The sequence below is a fragment of the Coloeus monedula genome (assembly GCF_965178545.1).
Source record: "Coloeus monedula genome assembly, chromosome: 37".
In the NCBI taxonomy this organism is placed as follows: domain Eukaryota; kingdom Metazoa; phylum Chordata; class Aves; order Passeriformes; family Corvidae; genus Coloeus; species Coloeus monedula.
In genome coordinates this window covers 569,154-595,821 of record NC_138817.1, presented here as the reverse complement: position 1 = coordinate 595,821, position 26,668 = coordinate 569,154, and the positions used below count along the sequence as shown (strand labels likewise).

At 55.3% G+C, this 26,668-nt stretch overlaps 1 pseudogene across 1 annotated transcript; it reads right to left on the bottom strand.

Annotated features, from left to right (window-relative positions):
* Positions 1 to 8,385: 8,385 nt before the first annotated feature.
* LOC309584167 (olfactory receptor 14C36-like) lies at positions 8,386 to 26,434 on the bottom strand (annotated as a pseudogene). Its single transcript has 5 exons — positions 25,891 to 26,434; positions 16,829 to 16,965; positions 16,592 to 16,704; positions 9,793 to 10,768; positions 8,386 to 8,421 (listed from the first exon to the last, which is right to left on the bottom strand). The product of its transcript is annotated as an olfactory receptor 14C36-like (transcript).
* Between the last annotated feature and the right edge of the window lie 234 nt (positions 26,435 to 26,668).

Genomic DNA, 26,668 nt, shown 5'->3' with positions numbered 1-26,668 from the left:
GAATGCTCCCAGATATGGGTGAAGAGAACTTTTATTTCTGGACGGCTCAACCTTAAAATTGCACCCCAGTAGCTCAAGATTGGACCCTCGAATGCGGTTGTGGGAAAAGCTGCAGGTTGTGGGGGGGGACTCTCAATGATGAGAGCAGAGAACCAACCTGGGCGGCTGTCTCGTTGTGATAATGTTTTCATAGCATGGGCAAGAGAGACTCCTCTTCCTAAATGGACTGAACAAGGTTATTATGGAAGTGGTAAACAGAGTGAACATCTCAAGGGTCGTCTTTTTACATTGTCAGTGGGAGAAGGGAGAAAGGTGGGGGGGGGTTGGGGGGGAGGAGAAGTATTCTGAAGGTGTGGTATGATTTTTTTTCTTCTTTTAGGTCTGTTCATAAACTTGTTTATATTCTTTCAAGTTTGGTGCCTGCTTTGCATTTCTCCTAATTCTTCTCTCACAGAAGGTAAACGGTAATGAGTATTTTGGACCAAACCACTACACACCTTTAGCCCTGACCCCAGTCCCAGCTCTAAGCCCACCCTCAGCCCTGCCCCCAGCCCCCTCTCAGCCTAATCCAGCCCAAATCCCGGTTTCAGTGCAACCCCTTCCCCACCCCATTCCTGGCCCCGCCCCTGCCTGAAGCCACGCCCACCCCATCCCTCTCAGAACCTGCGCCCTCTCGGCCAACCACGTTTCTTTCTCATCTTCTTTGCTCCGCCCCTCATTATTTGTACCTCGGCATCCATTGGCTGCTGCCACGGGGGGCGGGGCTCCCATGCCCATATAAAGGGGCGATCGGGGGCTGTTCTTTAGTGTGGGATCCGGTGCTGCTGCGGCGCAGAGGAGTGGGGAGAGAGGAGCGGTGAGTGGTGTGGAGTGGACAGAGTGCAGGGATGAGAGCCGAGTGGAGCAGACAGAGCCGAGCAGAGTGGGGAAAGCTGACCGGAGCGGGGAGAGAGGAGAGGAGCGGAGTGAGCAGAGCAGAGGGGCGAGAGCCAAGCCGAGTGGGCAGAGTGCAGTGGAGTGGGCAGAGTGCAGGGGTGAGAGCCGAGTGGAGAAGACAGAGCCGAGTGGAGCTCCGCGCCCTCGGCCCCGAAACGTGTGAACCCCACGACCAGCTCAGGCTGGAGGGTGTGTGGGTGTTTGGGGGGAGGTGGGAGCGGTGCCCGCCCCCGTGGGCCCGATCGCAGCACGATGTGGAGGGGGAGCCCCAGCCCAGCTCCCTCGTGCCCCAAGCCGCCGCTGCGCCCCGTGTCGCCGTCACCGGTAACGGGTGCGTGGGCCGGACATCAGCGGCCGCAGCGAGCAGAGCGAGAGGGACGGAGAGCTCCCTCCCCGAGGGCACGGAGACAGAGAGCCCCATGCACCCTCACATACGGGTGGAGGACAAAGGACACCCCCAGCTCTCCCCAAAGGGGAGAAGGACAGAGACCCCCTGGCCCAGCCGGAATGGAAGTGGATGGACACCACTGCGGTTCCCCTCATGGTTCCCCCAAGGGCGAGGAAGATGTAGACCCCCTTGGGCTCCCTAAAGGGGAAGATGACAGAGACCTGCCCGTGGCCTTTCCCCTGGGCAAGAAGGATGGAGACCACCCCTGCCCCCCCAAAGGTAAAGAGGATGGAGACCACCCCCAGACTCCCCCCTAAAGAGGAAGAGGATGGAGGCCTCCCTGGGGCAAGAAGAACAGGGACCACTAGGGTTGCCCCAAAGGTAAGGAGGAGGCAGAATCCCCCAGGGCGACGAGGACAGAGAGCACCCCTGTCCCCCTGCAAAGGTAAGGAGAATGGAGTCCAGCTACTGTCCCCCCAAAGGAAAGGAAGATGAGGATGCTTTTGCCCTCCCAAGTGGGAGGAGGACAGAGATAACCCTGGCCCCACTTTTGAGATAGGAGCACAGCAATCCCCCCCAATCCATCCCGTGGGAGAGGAGGATGCGCGGCCCGGGGTTGTCTCTGTCCCTCTCCTACCTGGGGAGCCCTGGGGGGGTCTCCAAGCCGTTCTTGTCTGGGAACGATTGGGGGGTGGGAATGGTCTCTGTCCCTCTCACCCCACTCGGTGCCCAGTGAGGGTCTCTGTCCTTCTCCCCTTGGGGTTCTCGGGAGGTGCTTGTGGGGCTTTGGGGGTGTCTCTGTCGCTCTCACCCCAACGGTGCTTGGGCAGGGTCACCCCAGGGGTGAGAGGGACAGAGACCCTCCCGGCCTCCCCAGGTATGAGAAGGTTGGAGAGCCCCTGAGCACACTCAGCAGTGAGAGGGACACAGAGCTCCTGCTCCCCAGTCCCATAAAAGCATTCCCTGGGGTGAGAGGGATGGAGATGCCCGAGCATCCCCAAGGGTGAAAGGGACAGGTGATAACCCCTCAGGAATGCCCTGGAGTGAGAGAGACAGGGACAACCCCTTGGGAATGCCCTGGGGTGAGAGAGACAGAGACCCCTGGAGTATCCCCTGAGCACCAGACAAAATAGACTTGGCAAAAATCAAACTTAACTCTACCTAAAATGCTTGGAGGAATGTTTGCTCTTCCCACAAGTCACTTGTGATGAAAACACAAACAAACCCCAAGCATGAATGAACCGACAGCACAAGCAGTTTTGGTGGCAATTCAAAGGTCCAGCGGTTCCCACACAGCTCCAGCTCAGCTGCTGGCAGGTTCCTGTAAAAGAAAAGTGAAAGTTCAGCCCAGTAGAGATGATTTAAAGGAAGGATAAACTCTGTGTAGCTGTCACAGAGGTGACAGGGATGAAGGGAAAAATGATTCTCACATTTGGCAAAGGCCCCAGTCTGTGAAAGAGAAAAGCGGGAGAGCAAGGGAGGGACAGGGACAGAGACCTCCCCTGGGGAGGGGCGAGTGTGACACTGTCCCCTGTGTGTGTGGCCTTCCTGGGGTGGGGGTTTCACACCTGAGCCAGTCAGGGTAAGGGGGGTGGTGTTCACTCCCTCTGGGCAGGGGTTACCCCACACCCCCAAACTCTCCTCCTACCCCCTTGGTTGGGGGATGGGGGTGCAAACCTGGCCTCAGCAAATGGGTCTGGGGGCTGGGGCCTCCCCCAGCCAGGGCTGATTTTCAGGACAGCCCTGGCCTTGGCTTTCTGGTGGATTCATTCTCCTCCCTCAGCCTTGTTTCCTTCTCCCTAGACCTGAGATCCCTGCGTAAGAGTCCCCTTTCCCTGATCTCAAGGTCCCTGAGCTCAAGGTGCAGCCCAAAGTTCCCCTCAGGAGGCACATTCAGGGACGGAGGGGCTTGGGTGGTCACAGCTCCTTTATACAGTTCTGCCATAATGGGCAAAAAGCCCTTCCTGACAAAGTTTCAGCCGTGAACCACAACATTTCAGTCTCTCAGCAGCCCCCAGAGCATCCCCCGTGTTGCCAGATGGAAAATCCTCTGTGCCAGGTGGGCTGCCACAAGGCTCATTCCTCAAACCTGTCTTGGGGCTGAGTCAGGGATGCAGTATCCCATGATGGTTTGTGCTTAGCGGGTGGGAAACTTCTGTTCCCGTGGTGGTGTTTGTACTATTCTGCTCTCTTTGTATTTTATAGTAAAGAGCTGTTCCTCCTTCTCCTGCATTTTTGCTTAGGAGCCCTGTAATTTTGGAATTGAATCCAAGGGGATCATCGGGGCACTGCTGGGTCTCATGAAACCAAGGGGTCAGTGTGATTCTGAGTGGCCCCGTGGATCCAAGGACACGTTTGTGCTCCTGCAGGTCCTCATGGAATCACAGAGTCCATTGTGACACTGCTGGGCCCCGTGGAGCCAAGGACACCTTTGTGACACTGAGGGGCACATGGAGCCAAGGACACCTTTGTGACACTGTTGGGGCCCCATGGAACCAAGGGAACATGGAACGGCTCTGGCTGGCTCGGCCTCCTGGGGGCCACCTGACAGCTCCAGCTGATCTTGGAATGTTGAGAGTCGCTTCTCATCTGCCCCCGGAGCTCTGGGGCTCTGTGCTTTCCTTCCTATGGAACAGATCCATCCTTCTCCTCCAGGGGCCCATGGCCAAAACTGAGATTCCTCTTCCAAATTCCTGTGTATCCAAGGACTGTTCCCAGATGAAACCTGCCAGGACAATCAGATCTGCCTGCCTTGGCCTCCCAGGGACCCCCTCTCCTCTGCCTTTGTGACACTGAAGTCTGTTTGGTGTCAGGCTGTTCCGCACGCAATCCCGCTTCCTTCGGGGCTGCTGTTGCCCCTGTGCCCACTGCCCCCCACAAGAACAGGCTGCCCTGCGGAGGAACAAATGCGGCTTCTCCTGGGGAAAGCCTCAGCGAGGGCTCAGTTTGCCATTGGTCATTGCGGTGACTGCAGGAAAGGGGCACCCCACCATGGGGCATTTCTTGGTCAGCTCCAGACATAAAGAGTGGGAAACTGTCTGAGACTCGGGTTGTGGCCTCGAAGCCGCCACTGTGGTTTGCAGGGATCTGCAGGGTGGCACGGTCCTGGCTGTGCCCGGGAGCGCTCACTTTGGAGGTGGTGTCAGATCTGATGGGGACAAGGGGTACCCTGTGGGGCTAGGGGTGGCCTTGAGAGTCTCCATGGCACTGAGGGGGAGCTCCATTGATGGGGGTTGGTGTCTGGGGCTGAGGGGCCATAGGGGGTTGGGAGAGCGGTACCTGGCTAGGGGAATGTGTGGGGGGGGTCAGCAGTGACCTCTCGGCCCAGTGTGTCCACCAGAGCCACCGTTTCCACCCTGTCTCTTTCCCCATCCAAACAGTTCCTGTGCTTGCCTACATTTTTGGGAGTCTGTCTCCACGGCCATCATTTATCACCCGGGGAGAGCTCCTCCTTTGGGACAGGAGGTGGGTGCCCCCCGGTGTCATCCCTCCCCCCTCCCCCAGCCATCACCCCAAAGGTGCTCAGGGCCTCTGGGGAATGGGCAAAGATTCATTGGGGACAGGGGCAGGAAGACCATGGGGGTGTCCCCAAAGTGGGCACTGTGCGGGTCCCAGGCAGGGACAGGACTCAGTGGGTGGGAGGAGCGGGGCTGGGCTGGGCTGTGCCCAGGCTGGGGGGATGTGTCCGAGGTTCCCCGAGCCCTGTGGTGTGGGGGTGCATTGGGGGCCCCTCCGTGGCCTGTGGGGGTGCAGGAACCCCCACCCATGGGTGCTTTTGCTGCAGGTTCTGGGTGTCTCAGCTGTGCCGTGTGTCACAACAACTCCTCCAGCTGTCATTTTGTGTCACCGAGGGGCTGGATGCCACTTGCACGGCCATGGGGACAAGAGGAGAAGACTGGGGACTGTCACTTCCGATGGAAGGAGAGAGAGTTCCACATTTTGACTGAGCCCCACGAGGGCCAGCACAAGGTGAGACCCCAAGCAGTGGCAGCTCAGCTCCCCATGGCAGGCACAGCCGTGCTCCCAGGGGCATCAGTCACCCCACTGTCCCCGATGTCCCTGCTGTCCCCTCTGTCCCTGCCATCCCCATGTCCCTGCAGATCACCGTGAACCAACAGAAAGCGCCGTGCACAGTGGACAGGGGAAACATCCTATCCTCGGGCAAGGCTCTCAGGGTGTCAGGAGATGTCACCCTGGAGCTCTTGGAATGGAACCCACACGACTGGTGCTGGTATGGGTGGGGACCTGCAGGGGCTGGGGACCTCCAGCGGGACAGGGACTTCTAGGGATAGCTGTGGACCCCAGGAGGTTGAGGAGGTCCATGGACTAGAGATCCCCAGGGGCTCAGAGGACACACAGAGGTGGGGAACGGGGTGGGTGATGTCCCTGTGCCACGGCGGCCCTGTCCCCAGCTCCATGTGCCTCTGCTCCCCCTCACACATGGCTGCAGGTGTCAGGGACCCCTGGACAGGGTGGGAGGTGTGTCAGAGTGGGGGGTACCTTGGAATAGCCCACGTGGGTTGTGGGGTGGGGGGCACAGGAGGGTCTGTGGGCAGGCGGGAACCTGTGGGGTACATGTGGGGGCACCTGTGGGGGACAGGATGACTCAGAATGTCTCACAGTGGGGCCTGCTGGAACACAGGAGACCATAGTGAGGTTAGGTAACCCCATTGATCCAAGGGTCCAGTGTGACACAGAGGAGCCTCATGGAACCCAAGGGACCAGAGAAAGGTTATGGAACCTCATGGAACCACGGCTCCACTATGACATGAGAGGGCCTAATGGAGCTCAGGAGACCACAGTGAGGTTATGGAACCTCATGGAAAAAAGCCTTAAAATGACACAGCGTGGCCTCACAGAACCCAGGATACCATAACCACTGTATAGAACCTCACGGAACCAAGGCTGCGGTGGGACACCAGCGGCTCCTCGTGGAACCCAATAGTCCATAGTGAGGTTTTAGTAACCCATGGAACCAAGGCTCTATAGGGACAAAGCAGGGCCTCACAGAACTCACGAGACCATTCTGAGGCTGTGGAATCCCATGGAACCAAGCCTCCAATATGTTTCAGCAGGGCATAACACAGCTCAGGAGACCACAGTGAGGTATTGGAACCTCATGGAACCAAGGCTCAGATTTGACACAGCGAGGCCTCATGGAATAAAAGAGACCACAGTGGAGTTCTGGAACCCAGTGGAACCAGGGCTCTACTGTGACTCAACGGAGCTTCATGGAACCAAAGAGAGCACAGCTGTGGAAAATGGGATTACATTTGTTGAAGTGGTTGAGGCTTATGCTCAGCAGAAGGCCCTGTGGGAAAGGACCCTCTGCGGGCTGGGCGGTTGGAAGTTGGGTGAGGGGTGAGAGGCAGCTGCGAGTGAGGAGAGAGTCGGTTGAGTGACAGTTGGCAGAGGGACTGTGATTGGCTGGAGGAAGGTGTGCACAGCATATGAGCGGGAAGCTGATTGGCTGATAGGACGTGTGGACCGCAGCACGGCAGCTGTGCCAGCCAATGGGTGCCCTTCTGCTGTTAAGTTCTGTTATGGTTCTTCAGTTTGGTTTCAGTTGAGAGGGTGGGTATAAAGAGGGGGTGATTTTTGGAAATAAAGGGATCTTCTTGGGACATACAAGGGGGTCTGTTGTCTTTGTTCCCCATTGCTGCAAATGGCTGGCCCGAATCGGGACCAATAAAAGCGGTGAAGGGTGTGCATCGCTCCGGTAGCGATATCCGCTGTGTTAGGAATTGGTTGACCGGGAAGAGTTCGGGGAAGGAACTCAAGGAATCCAAGTGCGCGCACCTCACCTATCAGGTGAGTAACCAGTGGAAGTAATATGGGAGGTGGAGTATCCCTGGACCAAAGAAGGAGATTGGACCTGTATGGCGGCTCCTACATCGGCAAACTACTGATATTGCTGATGTGAAATTAAGCACCCTGCTGGACTGGGTGTCCAATCACGTTAGAGATTTTCCCTTCAGTGGGCCCCTTCAATCAGAAGCCTGGCAAGCGGTAGGGCAGAGACTTTTTGAGATCGCCCGGGACAGCGATGCTGAAGCTTGCAGGCACCTCGCTTCTTGGGAAACGACCGTGGCGGACTTTAAGTGAAGTTGCGCGGATGTTGGCCATTACGCGGCCTCAGAAGCTGATTCCCCTGAGCCCTCAGCGCCACCAGGACTTGTATCCGATGAATCTGGCTACCCCGAGATTAACCCATCCCCTAGGGAATTGCTTTACTCGATAAAAAAATCCCTACACAGTTGGCCTCCTCAGCGCAGAACTCCCAGACCGTGAGCAAGCATCGGACTCCCTTCCTGCCCAGAATGATGACGTTGTAAGCCAGCAGTGGTGGAAGTGTGGGGAAGCCGTAATGGAGGAAGGTGACCTGGCAGTCGTTACTGCCTGTCCGGTTATATATGCGCCAAAGCAACGCCCGGCCTACAGGGAACTAGACTATAAAGTAATCAAAGAACTGAGGACGCTAGTAAAGGAAAGCGGCGTCTCCTCCTGTCACGTCCTAACTTACCTAGAGTCCATAAGTGCCACGTACGTCCTCGTACCTAATGATTGCAAAAGCATAATGAGAATGATCTTGACAGTGACGCAGTTTGCAGTCTGGCTCACCGACTACCGTGAGCTGTGTACTACCCAGGCGGAAGTGCTGCGAGACAGAAATCCACCCATCGTTGCCGCACAGCTGACCGGAGAGGGTCCGTACGCAGTCCCTACAGCGCAGACAGGCTATCCGCGTGACGTATATGATATCATCACCCGCCTAGCCCGGCAAGCCCTGCGGCGACTCTCGGGGATGGGTATTGATGCTAACGTGTCTCCTGCTAAGATCTTACAGGGCCCGGCGGAGTTATTTGTACAGTTCCTGGACAGAATGCAAGCCACGCTCTCCCGGAGAGCCGGTAACGATGAGGCCAGAGCTATTCTGTTGCAGCAGCTTGCTTTGTAAATGCAAATGAAGACTGCAGAAAAGCATTGCTCGCTGTTCATAACCCGCACACTTGCGACGTAGCAGATACGCTTTGAGCATGCCAAAAGGTGGGTTCTTCCACTCATGGAACCAAGGCTCTGATGTGACACCGCAGGGCCTATGTGAACACAGGAGTCCATTGTGACTCTATGGAATCTCATGGACCAAGGCGCCAACGTGCCACAGCGGAGCCTCATGGAACCAGGAGACCACAGCCACCAAATGGAACCTCATGCAATTAAGCATCCAGTGGGACAGAGCGGGGCCTAATGCAGCTCAAGACTGAGTCCATAGTGAGGTTATGGAACCTCATGGAACCAAGGCATAAAGTTGTCAGGGACTGAAATGGTTCATGCCTTAAACATTGCTATGAAGGAGTTTTGCCTATTCTAGCAAAAACTGTATCAAGAAGCTACAGCCACAGAAGCCCACCCCTCCTTGAAGATGCCTGACTGGCACTTTGGACTGGGAGTTCAGTCACAGAGCTAAGATAAAGGGGACACTATTGTGCAATCATCTCAGGTTCTAGGCAGAAGTAATCAAGGCTGAGGGAAAAGAACGCATCCACAAGAAAACCAAGCAGCACAAAATTATGCCTGGCTGGGTTTGGGGGGGAGGAGACCACAGTCCACAGAGGCCAGGTTTACACAGACTCCCCTGCCACTGAGGGGGGACGAGGAGCTTTCAGGTCTGTGGTGCTACCTCTGGTCAGAGGCACTGAACACCCATCCTCCCTTACACAAACTGGCCCAGCTGTGAAACCTCCAACACTGGAAAGGCCATATCCACGGGACATTCACATGAGAGGCAGCTGAGGAGGTGTCATAATCCATCAAAGACCTCCCAAAGTGCTCCCAAAATTATTCCTGAGGCCTTGCTCCACAGGACTGCACACGATGCCAAGTGATGCCCCAGACCCAGAGTCTGCTGCAAGAGACAGTGTCCAAGTGCCCTCCCCCAGGCACCTTCTTTCTACTAGGCCTGGCAATGTTTTTGTGGCCCTGGTGTTCCATGAGGCCCCTCTCTATAACAATTGGCCCTTGGATCCATGAGATTCCATTGCGTCACAAAGATGTTCTGGGTTCCATGAGGCCCCACTGTGTCACAATGGACACTGGGTTCCATGGGCTGGGAAGAGCAGAGGTGGGAAGAGGCTGGGCCATTGTCCCTGGCTGTGCTGCTGTGCTGGGAGTCTCTTCCCTCCAGCTGTGCCCACAGGCACTGTCCCTGCAGAGCCAGAGAAGGGCTGAGGAACAAACCTTGGACACACAAGTCAGGGCAGACCCTCATTTTTATTCAAATGCACAGGGAAGAAGCCTCCTGAAAGTCTTTGTGTTTTCAAAGAAAGGCAGATGTTCATGTAGAAATGCTAAGAGCAGTACTACAGGGTTTTATAAAAAATAGCATAACACGAGAAAAAGAAGAAAAGAAGGCACCAATGAAGAAATGGACAAATAGGAAAAAAAAAGCTGAGATTGTAAAGAGTTACATTCTGAAGGTTCTGGAGCAGAAAAGAGAGAGTTTCTTCCTTCTGAAAAGATACAGTCATCATTTTCCTCAGGGCATCCTTGAGCTCCTGGTTCCTCAGGCTGTAGATGAGGGGCTTCAGGGCTGGAGGCACCACCAAGTACAGAACTGACACATCCAGGGATGGGGACGAGATGGAGGGGGGCTTCAGGTGAGCAAATGTGCCGGTGCTGATAAACAGAGAGAGCACGGCCAGGTGAGGGAGGCACGTGGAAAAGGCTTTGTGCCGGCCCTGCTCAGAGGGGATCCTCAGCACAGCCTGGAGATCTGCACATAGGAGAAAAGCATGAACACAAAACAACCCAAAAAAGGAAAAGTACTAAAAGCAAGAAGCCCAAATTCCCTCAGGTATGTGTCTGAGCAGGAGAGCCTGAGGATGTGTGGGATTTCACAGAAGAACTGGCCCAGGGCATTGCCCTGGCACAGGGGCAGGGAAAATGTATTGGCCGTGTGCAGCAGAGCAGTGAGAAAGGCACTGGCCCAGGCAGCTGCTGCCATGTGGGCACAAGCTCTGCTGCCCAGGAGGGTCCCGTAGTGCAGAGCTTTGCAGATGGACACGTAGCGCTCGTAGCACATGATGGTGAGGAGGAAATCCTCTGTTCCAAGAAAGAAGACAATCAGAAACACCTGAGCAGCAGATCCTGTGTAGGAGACGTGCCTGGTGCCCCAGAGGGAATTGTGCATGGCTTTGGGGACAGTGGTGCAGATGGAGCCCAGGTCGGTGAGGGCTGAGCAGGAAGAAGAACATGGGGCTGTGCAGGTGCTGGCCGCAGGCTCCGGCGCTGATGATGAGGCCGTTGCCCAGGAGGGCAGCCAGGGAGATGCCCAGGAAGAGGCAGAAGTGCAGGAGCTGCAGCTGCCACGTGTCTGCCAATGGCAGCAGGAGGAAGGGGCTGATGGAGCTGCTGTTGGACACTGCTGTGTCTGGCCATGGGCACCTGTTCATGGAGAAAGGACAGTGACAAGCCAGGACAGGCTGCTTGGAGCCAAACCTGTGCCATTCCCTGCACACTGTCCTGCTGGGACTCCCCCACCCTTGTTCCTGCTCTGGGAAAACCTTCAGCCAGTTCCCTGCCTGAGCTCCACTTGTGCTGTGTGAGTGTGCCAGGAGCAGCCAGGCCTGAGCGTGGGGGCTCTCGAGGAGCCATCCCTGCCCCGCTGCCCTGGGTTTGTGGCCGTGTGGCAGAGGGACAAGGCTGGAGAGTCAGGATTTGTCAGTGCAATCCCTCCTAGAAAGGCTTGGTAGCAGTTTTACTCTCAGTTCCACAGGACAGGGATGCAGGAGTGAGTTTTTGGAAATGTTTTCCTACCCACACATCATTCCTGATTCTCTGAGGTCAGAAATCCCCAGCATTTCTGCTGCACTCCACATTTGCCACTGAGAGAGGTGAGAGGCAAAGGATTCCCTGTGGCTCAGGGCAAGCTGAGGGGCTGCATGGGCTTGTCCCCAGCTGGCCTGGGCTTGGCCCTTTGGCTGCAGGCAGAGCACAATCACACTCCCGGCTCACCCTGGGATAAACCAGACCCTGCCCAGAGCAGAGGCATCCCTGAATGTCTCACCCTCTCTAAAGGTCTCTGAGCAAGGGCTCAGCACCCCCTTCTGCCAGGGACACTCACGCTGCCCTTGGCAAACCCAGCAGCATTTCCTCAGCTGTGGCATGTCTGCACTTCCCCGGGGGACATTCAGGGGACTTGGAGAGGCTCTGGCACAGATTTGCACCCAGGAGGGCAGCTCAGAGCTTGGAAGGACACCGTGAGGGGAGCTCTGGGTGTACCCTCGATGGTATCTCAGGGAGGGAGGCTCAGCTCCTTCCCCTTTCCCATGGACTGCTTTGCCCACAGCCCCACAGGGCACAGGGAAGCTTGGACACCCCATTCCCATGGACAGCCCTTTCTGGCAGGAATCCCAAGGACAGAGCCTGGCTCAGCTGCTGCAGATCCCAGAGCCCCCCTGAGAGCACCAGATAGCAGTGACAATATCAGAGGAGTAATAATAATAACAATAATAAGGACAATAGCAGAGACTCAGAATGTTCTGTCATTCTGCGATTACAACTCCTGTTCTGCTTCTCTCATCCCACAACCTTCCCATCCTGCTCCAAGCAGGAAATTGAAACAGGCTCAGGAATGCTCCTGATCTTGACAGCAATCGCTGGCTTTCCTTCTTTTGGGAAGTGCCTCCGGAGCTGTGCCCAGGCTGGTCTGGAGCTGGGAGCAGCCCTGCCCCAGCCAGCAGCTCTCAGCAGCAGCACCTGCCCTGCTCAGGGTGGCTCCTTCCCCCCACAGCTCCTCCCCCAGCGCTGGCAGCAGCTCCCCGGGCCGGCTGAGAGCTGCCCCTGGCAGGCAGCAGAGTCCCTGCCCCAGCTCAGCGCCCTGGGCTGCAGGACCCTGCTCTGCAGGACAGCCCTGGGCACCCCTGGCTGCAGCCCCGGCCAAGACGTCACTGCTGTCCCCTCACACACATTCCCCTGGCCAGGTACAGCTCTCCCAACCCTCTATGGCCCCTGTCATAGGTTAGCAAGCATAGTCCCGGAAGGGATGTCCTTGCTAAGGGGTGCTTACAGTTTCCTCTGGGACCTGATAGAACCTATCAGCTGGCCAGTTTGAATATGGACAATTCTTTAAGCCACTTAAAGTTGTGACCGCCTCTGTGATACACACTAAAGAATAGACAAACTCCCCCCCAAGCTCTCTCTCGTTTCTGGTGCTGGGACAGGTGGCTGCGGGCCCCGTGTGGGGGCCAGCGGGCCCGGCCAGGCCCTGCTTGGGCCAGGCCGGGCTGGGCCACGGCCATCCTGGAGCCATGGACCTGTTCCAGCCGTGGAACCCCCCCCACTGCCTTGCCGTGGGCAGCCAGAGCGGCTCGGCTCTCCCCCCTCTCCACTGCGATAAGAAAAATTCAACATTCCAGCTGCAAAGCTGCAAGGCCAAGGTGAGATTAACCCTTTTTATTGCTGTGAAGAGCTGAAAACCTGAGGGAAGAGAGAGAGGAGATGCTTAAAGCTGAAATTCTGTTGTGAAGCTATGATATATCAGAGTATCCCGTTGTAATTCCATGAAGATATGGGGGCTGGAGTGTTCAGCTCATAAGCAAAAGCACCTGCGCTGAGATAGGCAGATGCTGACGCCGCTGTAATTTCATGAGAAGTTTGGACAGGGAGAGATGGAAGCAATGAGGTTTTTTGCTCCAAACGGGAAAGGAGAAAACCTCAGTCCCTAGAGATGAACCTGATGAGGACTTTTGCTCCAAATGGGAAAGGAGAAAACCTCAGTTCCTAGAGATGCTCCCAGAGATAGTCCTAACAATGAAGATGAGGAAGACCCTTTGCCCCCAGGGAAGGAGAAGGGCCTCTGTTTTTTGTTTCTGAACGGCTCAACCTTAAAATTGTACCCCAAAAAACTTCAAGAGTGGACCCTCGAACGCGGGAAAAACAATTGCTATCTGTGTGTGGCCTTGAACAAGCTGCAAGTCGGGGGAAGGGACTCACATGCAGGCAGAGAGACTCCTCTTCCTAAATGGACTGAACAATATTTGCAAGTGGGCAGCTGTCTCGTTGTGATACTGTTTTCATGGCTCGAGAAAGAAGGGACTTCTCTTTCTAAATGGACTGAACAAGGTTATTATGGCAGTAGTAAACAGACTGAACATCTTAAGGGTTGTCTTTTTACATTGTCAGTGGGAGAAGGGAGGAAGGTGGGCAGAGGAGGAGAGTTCTGAAGGTATGGTACAATTTATTTTTTTTTCCCCTCTTTTAGGTCTGTTAATAAACCTCCTTAAATTCTTTCAAGTTTGGTGCCTGCTTTGCATTTCTCCTAATTCTTATCTCTCAGCAGATAAACAGTAATGAGTATTTTGGACCAAACCACTACACTAAATTGGTGTTTCCGCCTGGGAGCAACCCTAACCCGCTACAGCCCCTCAGCCCAGGACACCAACCCCCATCAATGGAGCTCCCCATCAGTGCCATGGAGACTCTCAAGGCCACCCCCATCCCCACAGGTTCCCCTTTGTCCCCATCAGATCTGACACCACCTCCAAAGTGAGCGCTCCCGGGCACAGCCAGGGCCGTGCCACCCTGCAGATCCCTGCAAACCACAGTGGCAGCTTCGAGGCCACAACCCGAGTCTCAGACAGTTTCCCACTCTTTATGTCTGGAGCTGACCAAGAAATGCCCCATGGTGGGGTGCCCCTTTCCTGCAGTCACCGCAATGACCAACGGCAAACTGAGCCCTCGCTGAGGCTTTCCCCAGGAGAAGCCGCGTTTGTTCCCCCACAGGGCAGCCTGTTCTTTTGGGGGGCAGTGGGCACAGGGGCAACAGCAGCCCCGAAGGAAGCGGGATTGCGTGCGGAACAGCCTGACACCAAACAGACTTCAGTGTCACAAAGGCAGAGGAGAGGGGGTCCCTGGGAGGCCAAGGCAGGCAGATCTGATTGTCCTGGCAGATTTCATCTGGGAACAGTCCTTGGATACACAGAAATTTGGAAGAGGACTCTCAGTTTTGGCCATGGGCCCCTGGAGGAGAAGGATGGATCTGTTCCATAGGAAGGAAAGCACAGAGCCCCAGAGCTCCGGGGGCAGATGAGAAGCGACTCTCAACATTCCAAGATCAGCTGGAGCTGTCAGGTGGCCACCAGGAGGCCAAGCCAGCCAGAGTTGTTCCATGTTCCCTTGGCTCCATGGAGCCCCTCAGTGTCACAAAGGTGTCCTTGGTTCCATGAGGCCCATCAGTGTCACAAAGGTGTCCTTGGCTCCACGGGGCCCAGCAGTGTCACAAAGGTGTCCTTGGCTCCACGGGGCCAAGCAGTGTCACAATGGACACTGCGATTCCATGAGGACCTGCAGGAGCACAAAGGTGTCCTTGGATCCACGGGGCCACTCAGAAGCACACCAGCCCCTTGGTTTCATGAGACCCAGCAGTGCCCCAATGATCCCCTTGGATTCAATTCCAAAATTACAGGGCTCCTAAGCAAAAATGCAGGAGAAGGAGGAACAGCTCTTTACTATAAAATACAGAGAGAGCAGAACAGAACAAACACCACCACGGGAACAGAAGTTTCCCACCCGCTAAGCACAAACCATCATGGGCTACTGCATCCCTGACTCAGCCCCAAGACAGGTTTGAGGAATGAGCCTTGTGGCAGCCCACCTGGCACAGAGGATTTTCCATCTGGCAACACGGGGGATGCTCTGGAGGCTGCCGAGAGACTGAAATGTTGTGGTTCACGGCTGAAACTTTGTCAGGAAGGGCTTTTTGCCCATTATGGCAGAACTGTATAAAGGAGCTGTGACCACCCAAGCCCCTCCGTCCCTGAATGTGCCTCCTGAGGGGAACTTTGGGCTGCACCTTGAGCTCAGGGACCTTGAGATCAGGGAAAGGGGACTCTTACGCAGGGATCTCAGGTCTAGGGAGAAGGAAACAAGGCTGAGGGAGGAGAATGAATCCACCAGAAAGCCAAGGCCAGGGCTGTCCTGAAAATCAGCCCTGGCTGGGGGAGGCCCCAGCCCCCAGACCCATTTGCTGAGGCCAGGTTTGCACCTCCATCCCCCAACCAAGGGGGTAGGAGGAGAGTTTGGGGGTGTGGGGTAACCCCTGCCCAGGGGGAGTGAACACCACCCCCCTTACCCAGACTGGCTCAGCTGTGAAACCCCCACCCCAGGAAGGCCACACACACAGGGGACTGTGTCACACTCGCCCCTCCCCAGGGGAGGTCTCTGTCCCTGTCCCTCCCTTGCTCTCTCCCCTTTTCTCTTTCACAGACTGGGGCCTTTGCCAAATGTGAGAATCATTTTTCCCTTCATCCCTGTCACCTCTGTGACAGCTACACAGAGTTTATCCTTCCTTTAAATCATCTCTACTGGGCTGAACTTTTCACTTTTCTTTTACAGGAACCTGCCAGCAGCTGAGCTGGAGCTGTGCGGGAACCGCTGGACCTTTGAATTGCCACCAAAACTGCTTGTGCTGTCGGTTCATTCATGCTTGGGGTTTGTTTGCATTTTCATCACACGTGACTTGTGGGAAGAGCAAACATTCCTCCAAGCATTTTAGGTAGAGTTAAGTTTGATTTCTGCCAAGTTTATTTTGTCCAGTGCTCAGGGGATGCTCAAGGGGTCCCAGTCCCTCTCTCCCCAGGGCATTCCCAAGGGGCTCTCCAACCTTCTCATACATGGGGAGGCCGGGGGGTCTCTGTCCCTCTCAGCCTTGGTGTGACCGCGCCCAAGCACCATTGGGGTGAGAGCGACAGAGACACCCCCAAAGCCCCACAAGCACCTCCCGAGAACCCCAAGGGGAGAAGGACAGAGACCCTCACTGGGCACTGAGTGGGGTGAGAGGGACAGAGACCATTCCCACCCCCCAATCGTTCCCAGACAAGAACGGCTTGGAGACCCCCCGGGACTCCTCAAGTAGGAGAGGGACAGAGACAATCCCAGGCCGTGCATCCTCCTCTCCCACGGGATGGATTGGGGAGGATTGCTGTGCTCCTACCCCAAATGTGGGGCCAGGGTTATCTCTGTCCTCCTCCCACTTGGGAGGGCAAAAGCATCCTCATCCTCCTTTCCTTTGGGGGGACAGTAGCTGGACTCCATTCTCCTTACCTTTGCTTGGGGACAGGGGTGCTCTCTGTCCTCGTCGCCCTGGGGATTCTGCCTCCTCCTTACCTTTGGGGCAACCCTAGTGGTCCCTGTTCTTCTTGCCCCAGGGAGGCCTCCATCCTCTTCCTCTTTAGGGGGGAGTCTGGGGGTGGTCTCCATCCTCTTTACCTTTGGAGGGGGTTGGGGTGGTCTCCATCCTTCTTGCCCAGGGGAAAGGCCACGGGCAGGTCTCTGTCATCTTCCCCTTTAGGGGGCCCAAGGGGGTCTACATCTTCCTCACCCTTGGGGGAACCATGAGGGGAACCACAGTGGTGTCCATCCACTTCCATTCCGGCTGGGCCAGGGGGTCTCTGTCCTTCTCCCCTTTGGGGAGAGCTAGGGGTGTCCTTTGTCCTCCACCCGTACGTGGGGGTGCATGGGGCTCTCCATGTCTGCACCCTCGGGGAGGGAGCTCTCCGTCCCTCTCGCTCCACTCGCTGCCAACGCTGGTGTCCGGCCCACGCACCCGTTACCGGTGACGGCGACACGGGGCGCAGCGGCGGCTTGGGGCACGAGGGAGCTGGGCTGGGGATTCCCCTCCACATCGTGCTGCGATCGGGCCCACGGGGGCGGGCGCCGCTCCCACCTCCCCCCAAACACCCACACACCCTCCAGCCTGAGTTGGTCGTGGGGTTCCCGTGTTTTGGGGCCGAGGGCGCGGAGCTCCACTCGGCTCTGTCTTCTCCACTCGGCTCTCACCCCTGCACTCTGCCCACTCTGCTCACCCTGCTCCTCTCCCACTGCTCGACTCCTCTCTCCCCACTCCTCTGCGCCGCAGCAGCACCGGATCCCGCACTAAACAACGGCCACGATCGCCCCTTTATATGGGCATGGGAGCCCCGCCCCACATGGCAGCAGCCAATGGATGCCGAGGTACAAATAATGAGGGGTGGAGCAAAGAAGATGAGAAAGAAACGTGGTTGGCCGAGAAGGTGCAGGTTCCGTGAGGGATGGGGTGGGCGTGGCTTCAGGCAGGGGCGGGGCCAGGAATGGGGTGGGGAAGGGGTTGCACTGAAACCGGGATTTGGGCTGGATCAGGCTGGGATTAGGGTTGAGAGGGGGCTGGGGGTGGGGCTGAGGGTAGGCTTAGAGCTGGGACTGGGGTCAGGGCTAAAGGTGTGTAGTGGTTTGGTCCAAAATACTCATTACTGTTTCCCTTCTGTGGGATAAGAATTAGGAGAAAAGCAGAGCAGGCACCAAACTTGAAAGAATATAAACAAGTTTATGAACAGACCTAAAAGAAGAAAAAAAATCATACCACACCTTCAGAATACTTCTCCTCCCCCCCAACCCCCCACCTTGCTCCCTTCTCCCACTGACAATGAAAAAAGACGACCCTTGAGATGTTCACTCTGTTTACCACTTCCATAATAACCTTGTTCAGTCCATTTAGGAAGAGGAGTCTCTCTTGCTCATGCTGTGAAAACATTATCACAACGAGACAGCCGCCTGGGTTGGTTGTCTGCTCGCATCATGTGAGAGTCCCCTCCCACGACCTGCAGCTTTTCCCACAACTGCTTTCGAGGGTCCAATCTTGAGCTACTGGGGTGCAATTTTAAGGTTGAGCCGTCCAGAAACAGAAGTTCTCTTCACCCATATCTGGGAGCATTTCATCTCTAAGAACAGAGGCTCTTCTCCTTCCCTGGTGTCCTGGCTTGCAGTGTATTCTATTACCATCCTCAGGAGCTGTTGAAACCAGGTGGGGCAGTGTTTCCTTGCCTCCTCCCCCCAGACTATCTTTCTGTTAATGGCCCATCATTGTCCTGCCGCCTGACTCAGAGATAACTCCCTCCGGACTATCTTCTGTTAATGAGCCTAATCAACACTTTGCTTCATGACTCATTTCCCCATTGTGAGATGCTCCACCCACAGGGAGGAAGCAAGCATCCCATCGTGGATGTAATCTGGGGCTCTGACCACCAGAGACAGCCCTTCCCACTGGATTTCCAGAGGACAGGAGCTACACAGCCACCATTGGAGTGTCTGAGGAAGAGCAGACTCTTTTACTACAGGATCACTGCTTCAGAGGACTGCAGCCACCATTCTACCAGACTGCTACCACCACCCTGCCTAACAGGGTGTCAGGTTGTACCTTGACTCTGTCAGTTTGACAGTGTTTTCTTTTACTTTTTTTTTTCCTTTTCTTTAATTTCCATTAAATTGTTATTCTGACTTGGTGCCTCCCACTGGTTTGTTTTCAAACTAGTACACCTGGGAGCAAAGGGTCTTCCTCATCTTCATCTCTAGGACTATCTCTGGGAGCATCTCTAGGAACTGAGGTCTTCTCCTTTTCCATTTGGAGCAAAAGTCCTCATTGTTTCCATCTCTCCCTATTCAAACTTCTCATGAAATTACAGCTGCTTCAGCATCTGCCTATCTCAGCGCAGGTGCTTTTGCTCTCAAGCACAAGTTGAATGCTCCACCCCCCATGCCTTCATGAAATTACAACGGGTACTCTGATACATCATAGCTTTCCAACAGAATTTCAGCATTAAGCATCTCCTCTTTCTTTTCCCTCAGGTTTTCAGCTCTTCACAGCACTAAAAGAGTTAATGTTCCAGCACTGGAAAGGAGAGAGGGCTCTGCCTGGGCTTTGTCTATTCTTACGTGTGGATCTCAGAGGCGGTCACAGAGCTAAATGTGGGACTGGAGTGTGGACTGGGGCTGGTGTTGAGGCTGGAGTTAGGGCTAAATTTGGCACTGGGGTTGGGGTTAGAGTTGGAATTGGGGCTGGGTTTGGAGTTAGAGCTGAACGTGGGACTTGGGATAACGCTGGAGGCTGGGGCAGGGGCTGGAATTGCAGCCGGGATTGCAGCTGGGGCTAAACGTGGGATTTGGTTTGGGGCTGAGGGTTTAGGAAGGGGCTGGGATTGGGGTTGGGGTGTTGGGGTCTCCTCCCCCGCCGTGTAGCCCTGGGAGAGGGGCCCTGGGCGGGAGGCACGGGGTTTCCCTGTCCCTGCTCAGCCTCGTTCCCCATTGGTTGGTTTGTGTTCCCCTGCACGGGCAGAAGGACCCTTGGTCCCGTGACTGGGAGAGTTCCTCTGCAGAGCTCCGGCCATGCGGCTGGAGAAATAAACATCTCTGAAACAGCTATTAAGAATCTGTCTGTCCATATATATTTCCTTTCCACGGGACTCCTGGTTTGATATATGCATGTTGCAGTATCCCCACTGCAACATAATGGTGGGGAATTGTGAGCAGAACGATCCCCGATCCCTAAGCGACTGATTTGTGTGAGTAAACCCTGGAAACTTTGGATTCTTCTTCTTGGTTTTGGTATGTGCTGTATGAATCTTTCTGACCATTCTGTCCCAATTCACAAGCACCCCTCTGACCTCCAGAGGGGCCTACACATCCTTCAGGAGACAGACGACCCTATTGGAGATTGGCTTAAGGGTCTGGGTATCACCGGATGGCTGCGTACCTTGGTAGTAGAAGGCTGACAATTGCTATTTGGAGTTATTTTAGGTTTAAAAATACTTGGGTGTATATTTTTTGCCTTAAAGCGGGGCTGCGAAAAATCATCGACCAGACCTGGGTTGCCCAAAAAGAAAACAGGGGATGTGTAGAGGGATTCCTTGTGGAATATAGGATACCCCAGGAGGGCTTGGGCATCCCAGGGCTGTTGCACAAGTACCCCTGACGGGGCCTCCGGCTGAAAACAGGCTTGCAAGGCACCTGCTAGCTGGCAGCCTTGAACAGCCTTGGGAAGGGGTATACAGTGGTCAGCTCCCCCGCTGCTTCGAGGCTGTCTTGTGGGAATAGGGCGTGAATCTTTGCAATTATAACTTGGTGTAAGTAAACAAGAAACTGGAGCATGATGCTCAAATCGTACCAGTGTTCGTGTCGTGACTCTGGCTGGATTCCCCTGCTCCGGGGACACCCCCCTGCTACAGCCATCCACCATCACCACGGCTCCATGGGCTCCTTTCCATGCCCCCAGCCCTGGCCACAGGACCTTGAGCTGGTTGCCATGGCAGCCGACTCTGGCCCAGGGCTCCGTTCCCGTGTCCATGGAAGCAGTGCCCGGCCACAGGCCCTGAGTGCAGGTGACTGTGCCAATGCCCATGGCAGCGGGGCCAAGCGTTGGTGTCCGTGGCACCAAAGTGAGGAACGGGTCCCTGTGGCCGCTGCCGTGGCACCTGAGGGCATCAGCGAGTGTCACTGCAATTGTAGCTGGCACCAGCCCCGGCACCGCTCTGTCCTGAGGGCTGCCATGGCAGCCGAGGGCAGCCACAGGTCTGTGTGCAAGTGGCCACGGACCCTGACAGCAGCAATGGGTCCTGGGGGGGTTTCCAAGGGAACTGGAACTGCTGAGGGTTGCCATGGCATCCAACCCCTGTGGTGGGGGTCAGTGTCCATGGCCACAGCATCGGTCAGTGTCCATGACCACAGTCCCTTGCAATGGCCCAGTGCAGGTTGGGATGATAATCCACCCGCACAGCTGGCCCAGGGCACGCCTGGAGTGGTCTTGGTGGCACCTTGGGCTTGGCACACTTTGAGGAGGGTGCCTGTTTTCAGTGGGGAAACTTAGGAATTTTAGATTCTTTAAAAAAAACGAAAGAAACCCCTGCTTGGCTGAGTGCAGCCAGTTCTCCAAGCAAAGCAGGTCCCAGGTGAGTGAGGAGAGACAGGATGGGGTTGGGGATGTGGAGCAGCGTTGTCCACACTGGGCCAGACCTCAAGGCACAGCTTCTGTGACCAGGCCATGCCTCCTGAGGAGAGACCTTGCATCAATATTGATCACAGAATGCTGCAATCACCTCTTCTCTAAAGAGAACAGCAATGAGATACACCCTTTAACATAAGAGTATGTATTTATTGGAAGCTCTTTGAAATATTTCTCCACAACTGCAGTAGGAAACTTTCCTAATGAACTGCACTCGAGCAGAGGGAAATCAAGGCTGAGCCGTGGTTTGTCAGGACTTGCTTGATCCTAATGAGCCCCGTGGTGCATTTGATGCTGAGCCCTGGAACCTCAGGGCCTTAAAGGAGATTGCACAAGCCCTTCAAGAGTCAAAATCAGGGGAAGCACCCAAAGTGTCTTGAGGCATTAATGGGTCCCACTGAGGTCCATGACCAATACAGGCTCTTCATGGACACCTTAGAGGAGAGAACTGGAGGCCAGGATTGCACAAAAACCTCTCAGAGACTCAGTGTGGGAAGGAAAATCCAAAGCACCTTAAAATCCTTCAGTATCTCAGAGCATTAATGAGCCCCACTGAGTGTCAAAACAAAGCTCTCAAGAGACGCATTAAAGCAGATAATTGGAGGCCTTGATTGCACAAACCTCTCATAGTGTTGGTATCAAAAGGGGAACACCAAGTACTTAAAAAACAGAAGTACCTTGAAGCTGTAATGAGCCCCACTGAGTGTTGTTACTGACAAAGGCTCTTCAGGGACTAATTAAAGCAGATAATTGGAGGCCAGGATTGCACAAGGCTCTCAGACACTCTCAGGCAAAAGCCAAAGCCAAAGTCCTTTGGAAAACCTGCAATCCCTGGGAGCATTCAGGAGCCCCCAGGGCCATTCCTGACCAAGGCTCCCCAGGGACTCCTTCCAGCAGATCCCTGAGGCCACTGGGATGTGGGGGGATGCTGAGGGCAGGACAAGGGGGGTGACAGTGCCCAGCCTTGCTGGGGCTGTGCCCAGGAGGCCCCAGGGCCTCAGGACAAGGTGTCTCCTCCCAGCCCTTGGTGGCACAGAGGCTGCTGTGCCCCAGGGCACCAAGACTTGGCTTCTCTTTGTCCCCACCTGTCATCCCTGCCTCCAGTTCTCCGCTCTGACCAGAGCCTGGGGACACTTTCTCAGTCGTGTCCCTCACTGGGACCCATTAACGGTATCAGGAATTTTGGAGTTTGAATCTGACTCAGAATTCTTGAGAGGTTTCTACCAGTCCCTGTCAGGGTTGATGTTCAGGGCCTCAGCACCAAGCCCCGAGAGGTTCATTACAGTCCTTGTGCTGTGTCTGTGCTGCTGTGGGGCTGTGGGCAAAGCAGTCCATGGGAAAGGGGAAGGAGCTGAGCCTCCCTCCCTGAGATACCATCGTGGGTACACCCAGAGCTCCCCTCACGGTGTCCTTCCAAGCTCTGAGCTGCCCTCCTGGGTGCAAATCTGCGCCAGAGCCTCTCCAAGTCCCCTGAATGTCCCCCGGGGAAGTGCAGACATGCCACAGCTGAGGAAATGCTGCTGGGTTTGCCAAGGGCAGCGTGAGTGTCCCTGGCAGAAGGGGGTGCTGAGCCCTTGCTCAGAGACCTTTAGAGAGGGTGAGACATTCAGGGATGCCTCTGCTCTGGGCAGGGTCTGGTTTATCCCAGGGTGAGCCGGGAGTGTGATTGTGCTCTGCCTGCAGCCAAAGGGCCAAGCCCAGGCCAGCTGGGGACAAGCCCATGCAGCCCCTCAGCTTGCCCTGAGCCACAGGGAATCCTTTGCCTCTCACCTCTCTCAGTGGCAAATGTGGAGTGCAGCAGAAATGCTGGGGATTTCTGACCTCAGAGAATCAGGAATGATGTGTGGGTAGGAAAACATTTCCAAAAACTCACTCCTGCATCCCTGTCCTGTGGAACTGAGAGTAAAACTGCTACCAAGCCTTTCTAGGAGGGATTGCACTGACAAATCCTGACTCTCCAGCCTTGTCCCTCTGCCACACGGCCACAAACCCAGGGCAGCGGGGCAGGGATGGCTCCTCGAGAGCCCCCACGCTCAGGCCTGGCTGCTCCTGGCACACTCACACAGCACAAGTGGAGCTCAGGCAGGGAACTGGCTGAAGGTTTTCCCAGAGCAGGAACAAGGGTGGGGCAGTCCCAAGTGGGACAGTGTGCAGGGAATGGCACAGGTTTGGCTCCAAGCAGCCTGTCCTGACTTGTCACTGTCCTTTCTCCATGAACAGGTGCCCATGGCCAGACACAGCAGTGTCCAACAGCAGCTCCATCAGCCCCTTCCTCCTGCTGCCATTGGCAGACACGCGGCAGCTGCAGCTCCTGCACTTCTGCCTCTTCCTGGGCATCTCCCTGGCTGCCCTCCTGGGCAACGGCCTCATCATCAGCGCCGGAGCCTGCAGCCAGCACCTGCACAGCCCCATGTTCTTCTTCCTGCTCAGCCTGGCCCTCACCGACCTGGGCTCCAGCTGCACCACTGTCCCCAAAGCCATGCACAATTCCCTCTGGGGCACCAGGCACGTCTCCTACACAGCATGTGCTGCTCAGGTGTTTCTGATTGTCTTCTTTCTTGGAACAGAGGATTTCCTCCTCACCATCATGTGCTACGAGCGCTACGTGTCCATCTGCAAAGCCCTGCACTACGGGACCCTCCTGGGCAGCAGAGCTTGTGCCCACATGGCAGCAGCTGCCTGGGCCAGTGCCTTTCTCACTGCTCTGCTGCACACGGCCAATACATTTTCCCTGCCCCTGTGCCAGGGCAATGCCCTGGGCCAGTTCTTCTGTGAAATCCCACACATCCTCAGGCTCTGCTGCTCAGACACATACCTGAGGGAATTTGGGCTTCTTGCTTTTAGTACTTTTCCTTTTTTGGGTTGTTTTGTGTTCATGCTTTTCTCCTATGTGCAGATCTCCAGGGCTGTGCTGAGGATCCCCTCTGAGCAGGGCCGGCACAAAGCCTTTTCCGCGTGCCTTCCTCACCTGGCCGTGCTCTCTCTGTTTATCAGCACTGGCACATTTGCTCACCTGAAGCCCCCCTCCATCTCGTCCCCATCCCTGGATGTGCCAGTTCTGTACTTGGTGGTGCCTCCAGCCCTGAAGCCCCTCATCTACAGCCTGAGGAACCAGGAGCTCAAGGATGCCCTGAGGAAAATGATGACTGTATCTTTTCAGAAGGAATAAACTCTCTCTTTTCTGCTCCAGAACCTTCAGAATGTAACTCTTTACAATCTCAGCTTTTTTTTTCCTATTTGTCCATTTCTTCATTGGTGCCTTCTTTTCTTCTTTTTCTCGTGTTATGCCATTTTTTATAAAACCCTGTAGTACTGCTCTTAGCATTTCTACATGAACATCTGCCTTTCTTTGAAAACACAAAGACTTTCAGGAGGCTTCTTCCCTGTGCATTTGAATAAAAATGAGGGTCTGCCCTGACTTGTGTGTCCAAGGTTTGTTCCTCAGCCCTTCTCTGGCTCTGCAGGGACAGTGCCTGTGGGCACAGCTGGAGGGAAGAGACTCCCAGCACAGCAGCACAGCCAGGGACAATGGCCCAGCCTCTTCCCACCTCTGCTCTTCCCAGCCCATGGAACCCAGTGTCCATTGTGACACAGCGGGGCCTCATGGAACCCAGAACATCTTTATGACGCAATGGAATCTCATGGATCCAAGGGCCAGTTGTTATAGAGAGGGGCCTCATGGAACACCAGGGCCACAAAAACATTGCCAGGCCTAGTAGAAAGAAGGCGCCTGGGGGAGGGCACTTGGACACTGTCTCTTGCAGCAGACTCTGGGTCTGGGGCATCACTTGGCATCGTGTGCAGTCCTGTGGAGCAAGGCCTCAGGAATAATTTTGGGAGCATTTTGGGAGGTCTTTGATGGATTATGACACCTCCTCAGCTGCCTCTCATGTGAATGTCCCGTGGATATGGCCTTTCCAGTGTTGGAGGTTTCACAGCTGGGCCAGTTTGTGTAAGGGAGGATGGGTGTTCAGTGCCTCTGACCAGAGGTAGCACCACAGACCTGAAAGCTCCTCGTCCCCCCTCAGTGGCAGGGGAGTCTGTGTAAACCTGGCCTCTGTGGACTGTGGTCTCCTCCCCACCAAACCCAGCCAGGCATAATTTTGTGCTGCTTGGTTTTCTTGTGGATGCGTTCTTTTCCCTCAGCCTTGATTACTTCTGCCTAGAACCTGAGATGATTGCACAATAGTGTCCCCTCTATCTTAGCTCTGTGACTGAACTCCCAGTCCAAAGTGCCAGTCAGGCATCTTCAAGGAGGGGTGGGCTTCTGTGGCTGTAGCTTCTTGATACAGTTTTTGCTAGAATAGGCAAAACTTATTCATAACAATGTTTAAGGCATGAACCATTTCAGTCCCTGACAACTTTATGCCTTGGTTCCATGAGGTTCCATAACCTCACTATGGACTCAGTCTTGAGCTGCATTAGGCCCCGCTCTGTCCCACTGGATGCTTAATTGCATGAGGTTCCATTTGGTGGCTGTGGTCTCCTGGTTCCATGAGGCTCCGCTGTGGCACGTTGGCGCCTTGGTCCATGAGATTCCATAGAGTCACAATGGACTCCTGTGTTCACATAGGCCCTGCGGTGTCACATCAGAGCCTTGGTTCCATGAGTGGAAGAACCCACCTTTTGGCATGCTCAAAGCGTATCTGCTACGTCGCAAGTGTGCGGGTTATGAACAGCGAGCAATGCTTTTCTGCAGTCTTCATTTGCATTTACAAAGCAAGCTGCTGCAACAGAATAGCTCTGGCCTCATCGTTACCGGCTCTCCGGGAGAGCGTGGCTTGCATTCTGTCCAGGAACTGTACAAATAACTCCGCCGGGCCCTGTAAGATCTTAGCAGGAGACACGTTAGCATCAATACCCATCCCCGAGAGTCGCCGCAGGGCTTGCCGGGCTAGGCGGGTGATGATATCATATACGTCACGCGGATAGCCTGTCTGCACTGTAGGGACTGCGTACGGACCCTCTCCGGTCAGCTGTGCGGCAACGATGGGCGGATTTCTGTCTCGCAGCACTTCCGCCTGGGTAGTACACAGCTCACGGTAGTCGGTGAGCCAGCCTGCAAACTGCGTCACTGTCAAGATCATTCTCATTATGCTTTTGCAATCATTAGGTACGAGGACGTACGTGGCACTTATGGACTCTAGGTAAGTTAGGACGTGACAGGAGGAGACGCCGCTTTCCTTTACTAGCGTCCTCAGTTCTTTGATTACTTTATAGTCTAGTTCCCTGTAGGCCGGGCGTTGCTTTGGCGCATATATAACCGGACAGGCAGTAACGACTGCCAGGTCACCCTCCTCCATTATGGCTTCCCCACACTTCCACCACTGCTGGCTTACAACGTCATCATTCTGGGCAGGAAGGGAGTCCGATGCTTGCTCACGGTCTGGGAGTTCTGCGCTGAGGAGGCCAACTGTGTAGGGATTTTTTTATCGAGTAAAGCAATTCCCTAGGGGATGGGTTAATCTCGGGGTAGCCAGATTCATCGGATACAAGTCCTGGTGGCGCTGAGGGCTCAGGGGAATCAGCTTCTGAGG